The sequence below is a fragment of the Schistocerca americana genome, chromosome 8 (genome assembly GCF_021461395.2).
Source record: "Schistocerca americana isolate TAMUIC-IGC-003095 chromosome 8, iqSchAmer2.1, whole genome shotgun sequence".
NCBI lineage: Eukaryota > Metazoa > Arthropoda > Insecta > Orthoptera > Acrididae > Schistocerca > Schistocerca americana.
The window spans coordinates 1066894-1079851 of record NC_060126.1 but is presented as its reverse complement, the minus strand read 5'-3'; positions in this window follow the sequence as shown (position 1 = coordinate 1079851).

Genomic DNA, 12958 nt, shown 5'->3' with positions numbered 1-12958 from the left:
CCTTGGACCTTCTTGTTGACGATGAAACACAGAAATTGCATCGGAATTAAATACAAAAGGCACAATACCGACTTAAGTACAAGAAGACTGACTCTTCTTACTGACTATGTTTGATTCATTCCTGTGACATTAGTTATAGATTCCGATGCTTCACTTCAGGTTTACTGTATCCCTTTGACCTTCTTATCGACGACGAAACACAGAAATTGCATCAGAATAAAATACAAAAGGCACAATGCCGACTTAAGTACAATAAGACTGACTCTTTTTACTGTCTATGTTTTGAACCATTCCTGTGACACTAGTTATAGATTCCGATGCTTCACTTCAGGTTTACTGTATCCCTCCGACCGTCTTATTGACGATGGAACACAGAAATTGCATCGGAATAAAATACAAACAGCGCAATGCCGACTTAAGTACAAGAAGACTGACTCTTCCTACTGTCAATGTTTTGAACCATTCCTGTGACACTAGTTATAGATTCCGATGCTTCACTCCCGGTTTATTGTATCCCTTGGACCTTCTTATTGGTGATGAACCACAGAAATTGCATCGGAATTAAATAGAAAAGGCACAATGCAGACTTAAGTACAAGAAGACTGACTCTTCCTACTGTCTATGTTTTGAACCATTCCTGTGACACTAGTTATAGATTCCGATGCTTAACTTCAGGTTTACTGTATCCCTTGGACCTTCTTGTTGACGATGAAACACAGAAATTGCATCGGAATTAAATACAAAATGCCCAATGCCGACTTAAGAACACGAAGACTGACTCTTCTTATTGACTATGTTTTGAACCATTCCTGTGACACTAGCTATAGATTCCGGTGCTTCACTCCAGGTTTACTGTATCCCTTGGACCTTCTTATTGACGATGAAACACAGAAATTGCATCGGAATTAAATACTAAAGGCACAATGCCGACTTAAGTACAAGAAGACTGACTCTTCTCACTGACTATGTTTTGAACCATTCCTGTGACACTAGTTATAGATTCCGATTCTTCACTGCCGTTTTACTGTATCCCATGGACCTTCTTATTGAGGATAAAACACAAAAATTGCATCGGAATTAAATACAAAAGGCACAATGCCTACTTAAGTACAGGAAAACTTACTCTTCTTACTGACTATGTTTTGAACCATTCCTGTGACTCTAGTTATGGATTCCGATGCTTCACTCCAGGTTTACTGTATCCCTTGGACCTCCTTATTGACAATGAAACACAGAAATTGCATCGGAATGAAATACAAAAGGCACAATGCCGACTTAAGTACAAGAAGACTGACTCTTCTTACTGACTATGCTTTGAACCATTCATGTGACACTAGTTATAGATTCCGATGCTTCACTCCAGGTTTACTATATCCCTTGGACCTTCTTATTGACGATGAAACACAGAAATTGCATAGGAATTAAATGGAAAAAGCACAATGCCGACTTAAGTACAAGAAAACTGACTATTCCTACTGTCTATGTTTTGAACCATTCCTGTGACACTAGTTATAGATTCCGATGCTTCACTTCAGGTTTACTGTATCCCTCTGACATTCTTATTGACGATGAAACACAGAAATTGCATCGGAATTAAATACAAAAGGCACAATGCCGACTTAAGTACAAGAAGACTGACTTTTCAGACTGTCTATGCTTTGAACCATTCCTGTGACACTAGTTATAGATTCCGATGCTTCACTCCAGGTTTACTGTATCCCTTGGTCCTTATAATTGACGATGAAACACAGAAATTGCATCGGAATTAAATACAAGAGGCACAATGCGGACTTAAGCACAAGAAGACTGACTCTTCTTACTGACTATGTTTGAACCATTCCTGTGACACTAGTTATAGATGCCGATGCTTCTCTTGAGGTTTAGTGCATCCCTTGGACCTTCTTGTTAACGATGAAACACAGAAATTGCATCGGAATTAAATACAAAAGGCACAATGCCGAATTAAGTACAAGATGACTGACTCTTCTTACTGTCTATGGTTTGAACCATTCATGTGACACTAGTTATAGATTCCGATGCTTCACTCCATGTTTACTGTATCCCTTGGACCTTCTTATTGACGAAGAAACACAGAAATTGCATCGGAATGAAATACAAAAGGCACAATGCCGACTTAAGTACAAGAAGCCTGACTCTTCTTACTGACTATGTTGAGATTCATTCCTGTGACACTAGTTATAGATTCCAATGCTTCACTCCAGGTTTACTGCACCCCTTGGACCTTCTTATTGACCATGAAACACAGAAATTGCATCGGAATTAAATACAAAAGGCGCAATGCCGACTTAAGTACAGGAAGACTGACTCTTTTTACTGACAATGTTTGGAACCATTCCTGTTACACTAGTTATAGATTCCGGTGCTTCACTTCAGGTTTATTGTATCCCTTGGACCTTCTTATTGACGATGAAACACAGAAATTGCTACGGAATTTAATACAAAAGGCACAATGCCGACTTAAGTACAAGAAGACTGACTCTTTCTACTGTCTATGTTTTGAGCCATTCCTGTGACACTAGTTATAGATTCCGATGCTTCACTCCCGGTTTACTGTATCCCTTGGACCTTCTTGTTGGCGATGAACCACAGAAATGTCATCGGAATTAGATAGAAAAGGCACAATGCCGACTTAAGTACAGGAAGACTGACTCTTCCTACTGTCTATGTTTTGAACCATTCCTGTGACACTAGTTATAGATTCCGATGCTTCACTTCCGGTTTACTGCATCCCTCTGACCTTCTTATTTACGAAGAAACACAGAAATTGCATCGGAACTAAATACAAAAGGCACAATGCCGACATAAGTACAAGAATACTAATTCTTCTTACTGTCTATGTTTTGAACCATCCCTGTTACACTAGTTATAGATTCCGATGCATCACTCCAGGTTTACTGTATCCCTTGGACCTTCTTGTTGACGATGAAACACAGAAATTGCATCGGAATTAAATACAAAAGGCACAATGCCGACTCTAGTACAAGAAGACTGACTCTTCTTACTGACTATGTTTTGATTCATTCCTGTGACACTAGTTATAGATTCCGATGCTTCACTCCAGGTTTACTGTATCCCTTGGACCTTCTTATTGAAGATGAAACACAGAAATTGCATCGGAATTAAATACAAAAGCCACAATGCAGACTTAAGTACAAGAAGACTGACTCTTCTTACTGACTATGTTTTGAACCATTTCTGTGACACTAGTTATAGATTCCGATGCTTCGCTCCCGGTTTACTGTATCCCTTGGACCTTCTTATTGACGATGAAACACATAAATTTGCATCGGAATTAAATACAAAAGGCACAATGCCGACTTAAGTAAAAGAAGACTGACTCTTCTCACTGACTATGTTTTGAACCATTCGTGTGACACTAGTTATCGATTCCGATGCTTCACTCCAGGTTTACTGTATCCCTTGGACCTCCTTATTGACGATGAAACACAGAAATTGCATCGGAATTAAATGCAAAAGGCACAATGCCGACTTAAGTACAAGAATACTGATTCTTCTTACTGTCTATGCTATGAACCATCCCTGTGACACTAGTTATAGATTCCGATGCTTCACTCCAGGTTAACTGTATCCCTTGGACCTTCTTATTGACGATGAAACACAGAAATTGCATCGGAATTAAATACAAAAGGCACAATGCCGACTTTAGTACAAGAAGTCTGACTCTTCTTACTGACTATGTTTAGATTCATTCCTGTGACACTAGTTATAGATTCCGATGCTTCACTCCAGGTTTACTGCATCCCTAGGACCTTCTTATTGACGATAAAACACAGAAATTGCATCGGAATTAAATACAAAAGGCACAATGCCGACATAAGTACAAGAAGACTGACTCTTCTTACTGACTATGTTTTGAACCATTTCTGTGACACTAGTTATAGATTCCGATGCTTCACTCCCATTTTACTGGATCCCTTGGACCTTCTTATTGACGATGAAACACAAAAATTGCATCGAAATCAATACAAAAGGCACAAGCCGACTAAAGTACAAGAACACTGACTCTTCTTACCGACTATGTTTTGAACCATTCCTGTGACACTAGTTATATATTCAGATGCTTCACTCCAGGTTTACTGTATCCCTTGGACCTTCACATTGACGATGATACACAGAAATTGCATCGGAATTAAATACAAAAGGCACAATGCCGACTTAAGTACAAGAAGACTGATTCCTCTTACTGACAATGTTTTCAAGCATTCCTGTGACACTAGTTATAGATTCCGGTGCTTCACTTCAGGTTTACTGTATCCCTTGGACCCTCTTACTGACGATGAAGCACAGAAATTGCATCGGAATTAAATACAAAAGGCTCAATGCCGACTTAAGTACAAGAATACTGACTCTTCTTACTGTCTATGTTTTAACCATCCCTGTGTCACTAGTTGTAGATTCCGATGCTTCACTCCAGGTTTACTGTATCCGTTGGACCTTCTTATTGACGATAAAACACAGAAATTGCATCGGAATTAAATACAAAAGGCACAATGCCGACTTAAGTACAAGAAGACTGACTCTTGTTACTGTCTATGTTTTGAACCATTCATGTGACACTAGTTATAGATTCCGATGCTTCACTCCAGGTTTTCTGTATCCTTTGGAACTTCTTATTGACGATGAAACACAGAAATTGCATCGGAATTAAATACAAAAGGCACAATGGCGACATAAGTCCAAGAAGACTGACTCTTCTTACTGACTATGATTTGAACCATTCCTGTGACACTAGTTATAGATTCTGGTGCTTCACTTCAGGTTTACTGTATCCCTTAGACCTTCTTATTGACGACGAAACACAGAAATTGCATCGGAATTAAATACAAAATGCACAATGCCGACTTAAGTACAAGAAGACTGACTCTTCTTCCTGACTATGTTTTGAACCATTCCTGTGACACGAGTTTTAGATTCCGATGCTTCACTTCAGATTTACTGTATCCCTCTGACCTTCTTATTGACGATGAAACACAGAAATTGCATCGGAATTAAAAACTAAAGGCACAATGCTGAATTAAGTACAAGAAGACTGTCTCTTCTTACTGTCGATGATTTGAACCGTTCCTGTGACACTAGTTATAGATTCCGATGCTTCACTCCAGGTTTACTGTATCCCTTGGACCTTCTTAATGACGATGAAACACAGAAATTGCATCGGAATTAAATAAAAAAGGCACAATGCCGACATAAGTACAAGAAGACTGACTCTTCTTACTGTCAATGCTTTGAACCATTACTGTGTCACTAGTCATAGATTCGATGCTTCACTTCAGATTTACTGTATCACTCTGACGTTCATATTGACGATGAAACACAGAAATTGCATCGGAATTAAATACAAAAGGCACAATGGCGACTTAAGTACAAGAAGGCTGACTCTTCTTACCGACTATGTTTTGAACCATTCATGTGATACTAGTTATGGATTCCGGTGCATCTTTTCAGGTTTACTGTATCCCTTGGAACTTCTTATTGACGATGAAACACAGAAATTGCTCGGAATTAAATACAAAAGACACAATGCCGACTTAAGTACAAGAAGACTGACTCTTCTTACTGACTATGTTTTGAACCATTCCTGTGACACTAGTTATAGATTCTGATGCTTAACTTCAGGTTTACTGTATCCCTTAGACCTTCTTATTGACGATGAAACACAGAAATTGCATCGGAATTCAATACAAAAGGCACAATGCCGACTTAACTACAAGAAGACTGCCTCTTCTTATTGACTATGTTTTGAACCATTCCTGTGGCACTAGTTATAGATTCCGATGCTTCACTTCAGGTTTACTGTATCCCCCTGACCATCTTATTGACGATGAAACACAGAAATTGCATCGGAATTAAATACAAATGAAACAGTGTCGAATTAAGTACAAGAAGATTGATTCTTCTTAATGTCTATGATTTGAACCATCCCTGTGACGCTAGTTATAGATTCCGATGCTTCACTCCAGGTTTACTGTATCCCTTGCACCTTCTTATTTACGATGAAACACAGAAATTGCATCGGATATTAATACAAACGGCACAATGGCGACTTAAGTACAAGAAGACTGACTCTTCTTACTGACAATGTTTTGAACCATTCCTGTGACACTAGTTATAGATTCCGGTGCTTCACTTCAGGTTTACTGGATCCCTTGGACCTACTTATTGACGTTGAAACACAGAAATTGCATCGGAATTAAATACAAAAGGCACAATGCCGACTTAAGTACAAGAAGACTGCCTCTTCTTATTGACTATGTTTTGAACCATTCCTGTGGCACTAGTTATAGATTCCGATGCTTCACTTAAGGTTTACTGTATCCCTCTGACCTTCTTATTGATGATGAAACACAGAAATTGCATCGGAATTAAATACATAGGGCACAGTGTCGAATTAAGTACAAGAAGACTGATTCTTCTTAATGTCTATGATTTGAACCATTCCTGTGACACTAGTTATAGATTCCGATGCTTCACTCCAGGTTTACTGTATCCCTTGGACCTTCTTATTTACGATGAAACACAGAAATTGCATCGGAATTTAATACAAACGGCACAATGGCAACTTAAGTACAAGAACACTGACTCTTCTTACTGACAATGTTTACAACCATTCCTGTGACGCTAGTTATAGATTCCGGTGCTTCACTTCAGGTTTACTGGATGCCTTGGACCTACTTATTGACGATGAAACACAGAAATTGCATCGGAATTAAATACAAAAGGCACAATGCCGACTTAAGTTGAAGAAGACTGACTCTTCCTACTGTCTATGTATTGAACCATTCCTGTGACACTTGTGTAAGATTCCGATGCTTCAATCCAGGTTTACTGTATCCCTCTGAAATTTTTATTGACGATGAAACACAGAAATTGCATCGGAATTAAATACAAAAAGCACAATGCCGACTTAAGTACAAGAGGACTGACTCTTCTTACTGTCTATGTTGGAACCATTCCTGTGACAGTAGTTATAGATTCCGATGCTTCACCTCAGGTTTACTGTATCCCTCAGACCTTCTTATCGACGATGAAACACGGAAATTGCATCGGAATAAAATACAACAGGCACAATGCCGACTTAACTACAAGAAGACTGTCTCTTCTTACTGACTATGCTTTGAACCATTCCTGTGACAATAGTTTTAGATTGCGATGCTTCACTTAAGGTTTACTGTATCCCTTGGACCTTCTTATTGACGATGACACACAGCAATTGCATCGGAATTAAATAGATTAGGCACAATGCCCACTTAAGTACAAGATGACCGAGTCTTCCTACTTTCTATGTTTTGTACCATTCCTGTGACACTAGTAATAGATTCCGATGCTTCACTTCAGGTTTACTGTATCCCTCTCACCTTCTTATTGACGATGAAACACAGAAATTGCAACGGAATTAAATACAAAGTGACAATGCCGACTTAAGTACAAGAAGACTGACTCTTTTCTGTCTATGTTTTGAACCATTCCTGTGACACTAGTTACAGATTCCGATGCTTCACTTCAGGTTTACTATATCCCTTGGACCCTCTTATGACGATGACACACAGAAATTGCATCGGAATTAAATACAAAAGGCACAATGCCGACTTAAGTACAAGAAGACTGCCTCTTCTTACCAACTATAACTTGAACCATTCCTGTGACACTAGTTATAGATTCCAATGCTTCACTTCAGGTTTACTTTATCCCTCTGACCTTCTTATTGACAATGAAACACAGAAATTGCATCGGAAATAAATACAAAAGGCACAGTGCCGAATTAAGTACTAGAAGACTGATTCATCTTACTGTCTATGATTTGAACCATTCCTGTGACACTAGTTATAGATTCCGATGCTTCACTCAAGGTTTACTGTATCCCTTGGACCTTCTTATTTACGATGAAACACAGAAATTGCATCGGAATAAAATACAAAAGGCACAATGCCGACTTAAGTACAAGAAGACTGACTCTTCCTACTGTCTATGATTTGAACCATTCCAGTGACACTGGTTTTAGATTCCGATGCTTCACTTCAGGTTTACTGTATACCTCTGACCTTCTTAATGAGGATGAAACACAGAAATTGCATCGGAATTAAATACAAAAGCTCAATGCCGACTTAAGTACAAGAAGACTGACTCTTCTTACTGTCTATGTTTGAACCATTCCTGTGACACTAGTTATGGATTCCGAAGCTTCACCTCAGGTTTACTGTATCCCTCATACCTTTTTATCGACGATGAAACACAGAAATTGCATCGGAATAAAATACAAAAGGCACAATGCTGACTTAAGTACAATAAGACTGACTCTTCCTGCTGTCTATGTTTTGAACCATTCCTGTGACACTAGTTATAGATTCCGATGCTTCACTTCAGGTTTACTATATTCCTCTGACCGTCTTATTGACGATGAAGCACAGAAATTGATCGGAATTAAATACAAAAGGCACAAAGCCGACTTAAGTACAAGAAGACTGACTCTTCCTTCTGTCTATGTTTTGAACCATTCCTAGTTATAGATTCCGATGCTTCACTCCCGGTTTACTGTATCCTTTGGACCTACTTATTGGCGATGAAACACAGAAATTGCATTGGAATTAAATACAAAAGGCACAATGCCGACTTAAGTACAAGATGACTGACTCTTCTTACTGACTATGTTTTTATTCATTCCTGTGACACTAGTTATAGATTCCGGTGCTTCCCTCCAGGTTTACTGTATCTCTTGGACCTTCTTATTGACGATGAAACACAGACATTGCATCGGAATTAAATACAAAAGGCACAATGCCGACTTAAGTACAAGAAGACTGACACTTCTTACTGACTATGCTTTGATCCATTCCTGTGACATTAGTTATAGATTCCGATGCTCAACTCCCGGTTTACTGTATCCCTTGGACCTTCTTATTGAGGATGAAACACAAAAATTGCATCGGAATTAAATACAAAAGGCACAATGCCGACTTAAGTACAAGAAGACTGACTCTTCTTACTGACTATGTTTTGAACCATTCCTGTGACACTAGTTATGGATTCCGATGCTTCACTCCAGGTTTACTGTATCCCTTGGACCTCCTTATTGACAATAAAACGCAGAAATTGCATCAGAATTAAATACAAAAGGCACAATGCCGACTTTAGTACAAGAAGTCTGACTCTTCTTACTGACTATGTTTTGAACCATTTCTGTGAACTAGTTATAGATTCCGATGCTTCACTCCCGGTTTACTGTATCCCTTATACCTTCTTATTGACTATGACACACAAAAATTGCATCGGAATTAAATACAAAAGGCACAATGCCGACTTAAGTACAAGAAGACTGACTCTTCATACTGACTATGTTTTGAACCATTCCTGTGACACTAGTTATAGATTCCGATGCTTCACTCCAGGTTTACTGTATCCCTTGGACCTCCTTATTGACGATGAAACACAGAAATTTCATCGGAATTATATACAAAAGGCACAATGCCGACTTAAGTACAAGAAGACTGACACTTCTTACTGACAATGATTTGAACCATTCCTGTGACACTAGTTATAGATTCCGGTGCCTCACTTCAGGTTTACTGTATCCCTTGGACCTTCTTATTGACGATGAAACACAGAAATTGCATCGGAATTAAATACAAAAGGCACAATGCCGACTTAAGTACAAGAAGACTGACTCTTCTTACTGAGTATGTTTTGAACCATTCCTGTGACACGAGTTTTAGCTTCCGATGCTTCACTTCGATTTACTGTATCAAAACATAGTTATTGTCAATGAAACACAGAATTTGCATCGGAATTAAAAAGTAAAGGCACAATGCCGAATTAAGTACAAGAAGACTGTCTCTTCTTACTGTCGATGATTTGAACCATTCCTGTGACACTAGTTATAGATTCCGAATCTTCACTCCAGGTTTACTGTATCCCTTGGACCTTCTTGTTGACGATGAAACACAGAAATTGCATCGGAATTAAATACAAAAGTCACAATGCCGACTTAAGTACAAGATGACTGACTCTTCTTACTGAGTATGTTTTTATTCATTACTGTGACACTAGTTACAGAATCCGGTGCTTCAATGCAGGTTTACTGTATCTCTTGGACCTTCTTATTGACGATGAAACACAGAAATTGCATCGGAATTAAATACAAAAGACACAATGCCGACTTAAGTACAAGAAGACTGACTCATCCTACTGTCTATATTTTGAACCATTCCTGTGACACTAGTTATAGATTCCGATGCTTCACTTCAGGTTTACTGTATCCCTCTGACCGTCTTATTGACGATAAAACACAGAAATTGCATCGGAATTAAATACAAAAGGCACAATGCCGACTTAAATACAAGAAGACTGATTCTTCCTACTGTCTATGATTTGAACCATTCCTATGACACTAGTTATTGATTCCGATGCTTCACTCCCGGTTTACTGTATCTCTTGGACCTTCTTATTGAGGATGAAACACAAAAATTGCATCGGAATTAAATACAAAAGGCACAATGCCGACTTAAGTACAAGAAGACTGACTCTTCTTACTGACTATGTTTTGAACCATTCCTGTGACACTAGTTATAGATTCCGATGCTTCACTCCAGGTGTACTATATCCCTTGGACCTTCATATTGACGACGAAACACAGAAATTGCATAGGAATTAAATAGAAAAGGCACAATGCCGACTTAAGTACAAGAAGACTGACTCTTCCTACTGTCTATGTTTTGAACCATTCCTGTGACACTTGTTATAGATTCCGATGCTTCACTTCGGGGTTACTGTATCCCTCTGACATTCTTATTGACGATGAAACACAGAAAATGCATCGGAATTAAATACAAAAGGCACAATGCCGACATAAGTACAAGAAGACTGACTCTTCCCACTGTCTATGTGTTGAACCATTCCTGTGACACTAGTTATAGATTACGCTGCTTCACTTCAGGTTTAATATATCCCTTGGACCTTCTTATTGACGATGAAACACAGAAATTGCATCGGAATGAAATACAAAAGGCACAATGCCGACTTTAGTACAAGAAGTCTGACTCTTCTTACTGACTATGTTTTGAACCATGTCTGTGACACTAGTTATAGATTCCGATGCTTCACTCCCGGTTTACTGTATCCCTTGGACCTTCTTATTGACGATGACACACAAAAATAGCATCGGAATTAAATACAAAAGGCACAATGCCGACCTAAGTACAAGAAGACTGACTCTTCTTACTGACTATGGTTTGAACCATTCCTGTGACACTAGTTATAGATTCCGATGCTTCACTCCAGGTTTACTGTATCCCTTGGACCTCCTTATTGACGATGAGACACAGAGATTGCATCGGAATTATATACAAAAGGCACCTTGCCGACTTAAGTACAAGAAGACTGACTCTTCTTACTGACTATGTTTTGAACCATTCCTGTGACACTAGTTATAGATTCCGATGCTTCATTTCAGGTTTACTGTACCCCTTGGACCTTCTTGTTGACGATTAAACACAGAAGTTGCATCGGAATTAAATACAAATGGCACAATGCCGACTTAAGTACAAGATGACTGACTCTTCCTACTGGCTATGCTTTGAACCATTCCTGTGACACTAGTTGTAGATTCCGATGCTTCACCTCAGGTTTACTGTACCCCTCGGACCTTCTTGTTGACGATGAAACACAGAAGTTACATCGGAATTAAATACAAATGGCACAATGCCGACTTAAGTACAAGATGACTGACACTTCTTACTGACTACGTTTTTATTCATTCCTGTGACACTAGTTATAGATTCCGGTGCTTCACTCCAGGTTTACTGTATCTCTTGGACCCTCTTATTGACGATGAAAGACAGAAATTGCATCGGAATTAAATACAAAAGGCACAATGCCGACTTAAGTACAAGAAGACTGACACTTCTTACTAAATATGTTTTGAACCATTCCTGTGACACTAGTTATAGATTCCGATGCTTCACTAACGGTTTACTGTATCCCTTGGACCTTCTTATTGAGGATGAAACACAAAAATTGCATTGGAATTAAATAGAAAAGGCACAATGCCGACTTAAGTACAAGATGACTGACTCTTCCTACTGCCTATGTTTTGAACCATTCCTGTGACACTTGTTATAGATTCCGATGCTTCACTTCCGGTTTACTGTATCCGTCTGACATTCTTATTGACGATGAAACACAGAAATTGCATCGGAATTAAATACAAAAGGCACAATGCCGACTTTAGTACAAGAAGTCTGACTCTTCTTACTGACTATGTTTTGAACCATTTCTGTGACACCAGTTATAGATTCCGATGCTTCACTCCCGGTTTACTGTATCCCTTGGACCTTCTTATTGACGATGACACACAAAAATTGCATCGGAATTAAATACAAAAGGCACAATGCCGTCTTAAGTACAAGAAGACTGACTCTTCTTACTGACTATGTTTTGAACCATTCCTGTGACACTAGTTATAGATTCCGATGCTTCACTCCAGGTTTACTGTATCCCTTGGACCTCCTTTTTGACGATGAAACACAGAGATTGCATCGGAATTATATACAAAAGGCACAATGCCGACATAAACACAAGAAGACTGACTCTCCTTACTGACTATGTTCTTAACCAGTCCTGTGACACTAGTTATAGATTCCGATGCTTCATTTCCGGTTTACTGAATCCCTCTGACCTTCCTATTGACGATGAAACACAGAAATTGCATCGGAATTAAATACAAAAGGCACAATGCCGGATTAAGTACAAGAAGACTGACTCTTCTTAATGTCTATGATTTGAACCATTCATGTGACACTAGTTATAGATTCCGATTCTTCACTCCAAGTTGACTGTATCCCTTGGACCTTCTTATTGACGATGAAACACAGAAATTGCATCGGAATTAAATACAAAAGGCACAATGCCGACTCAAGTACAAGAA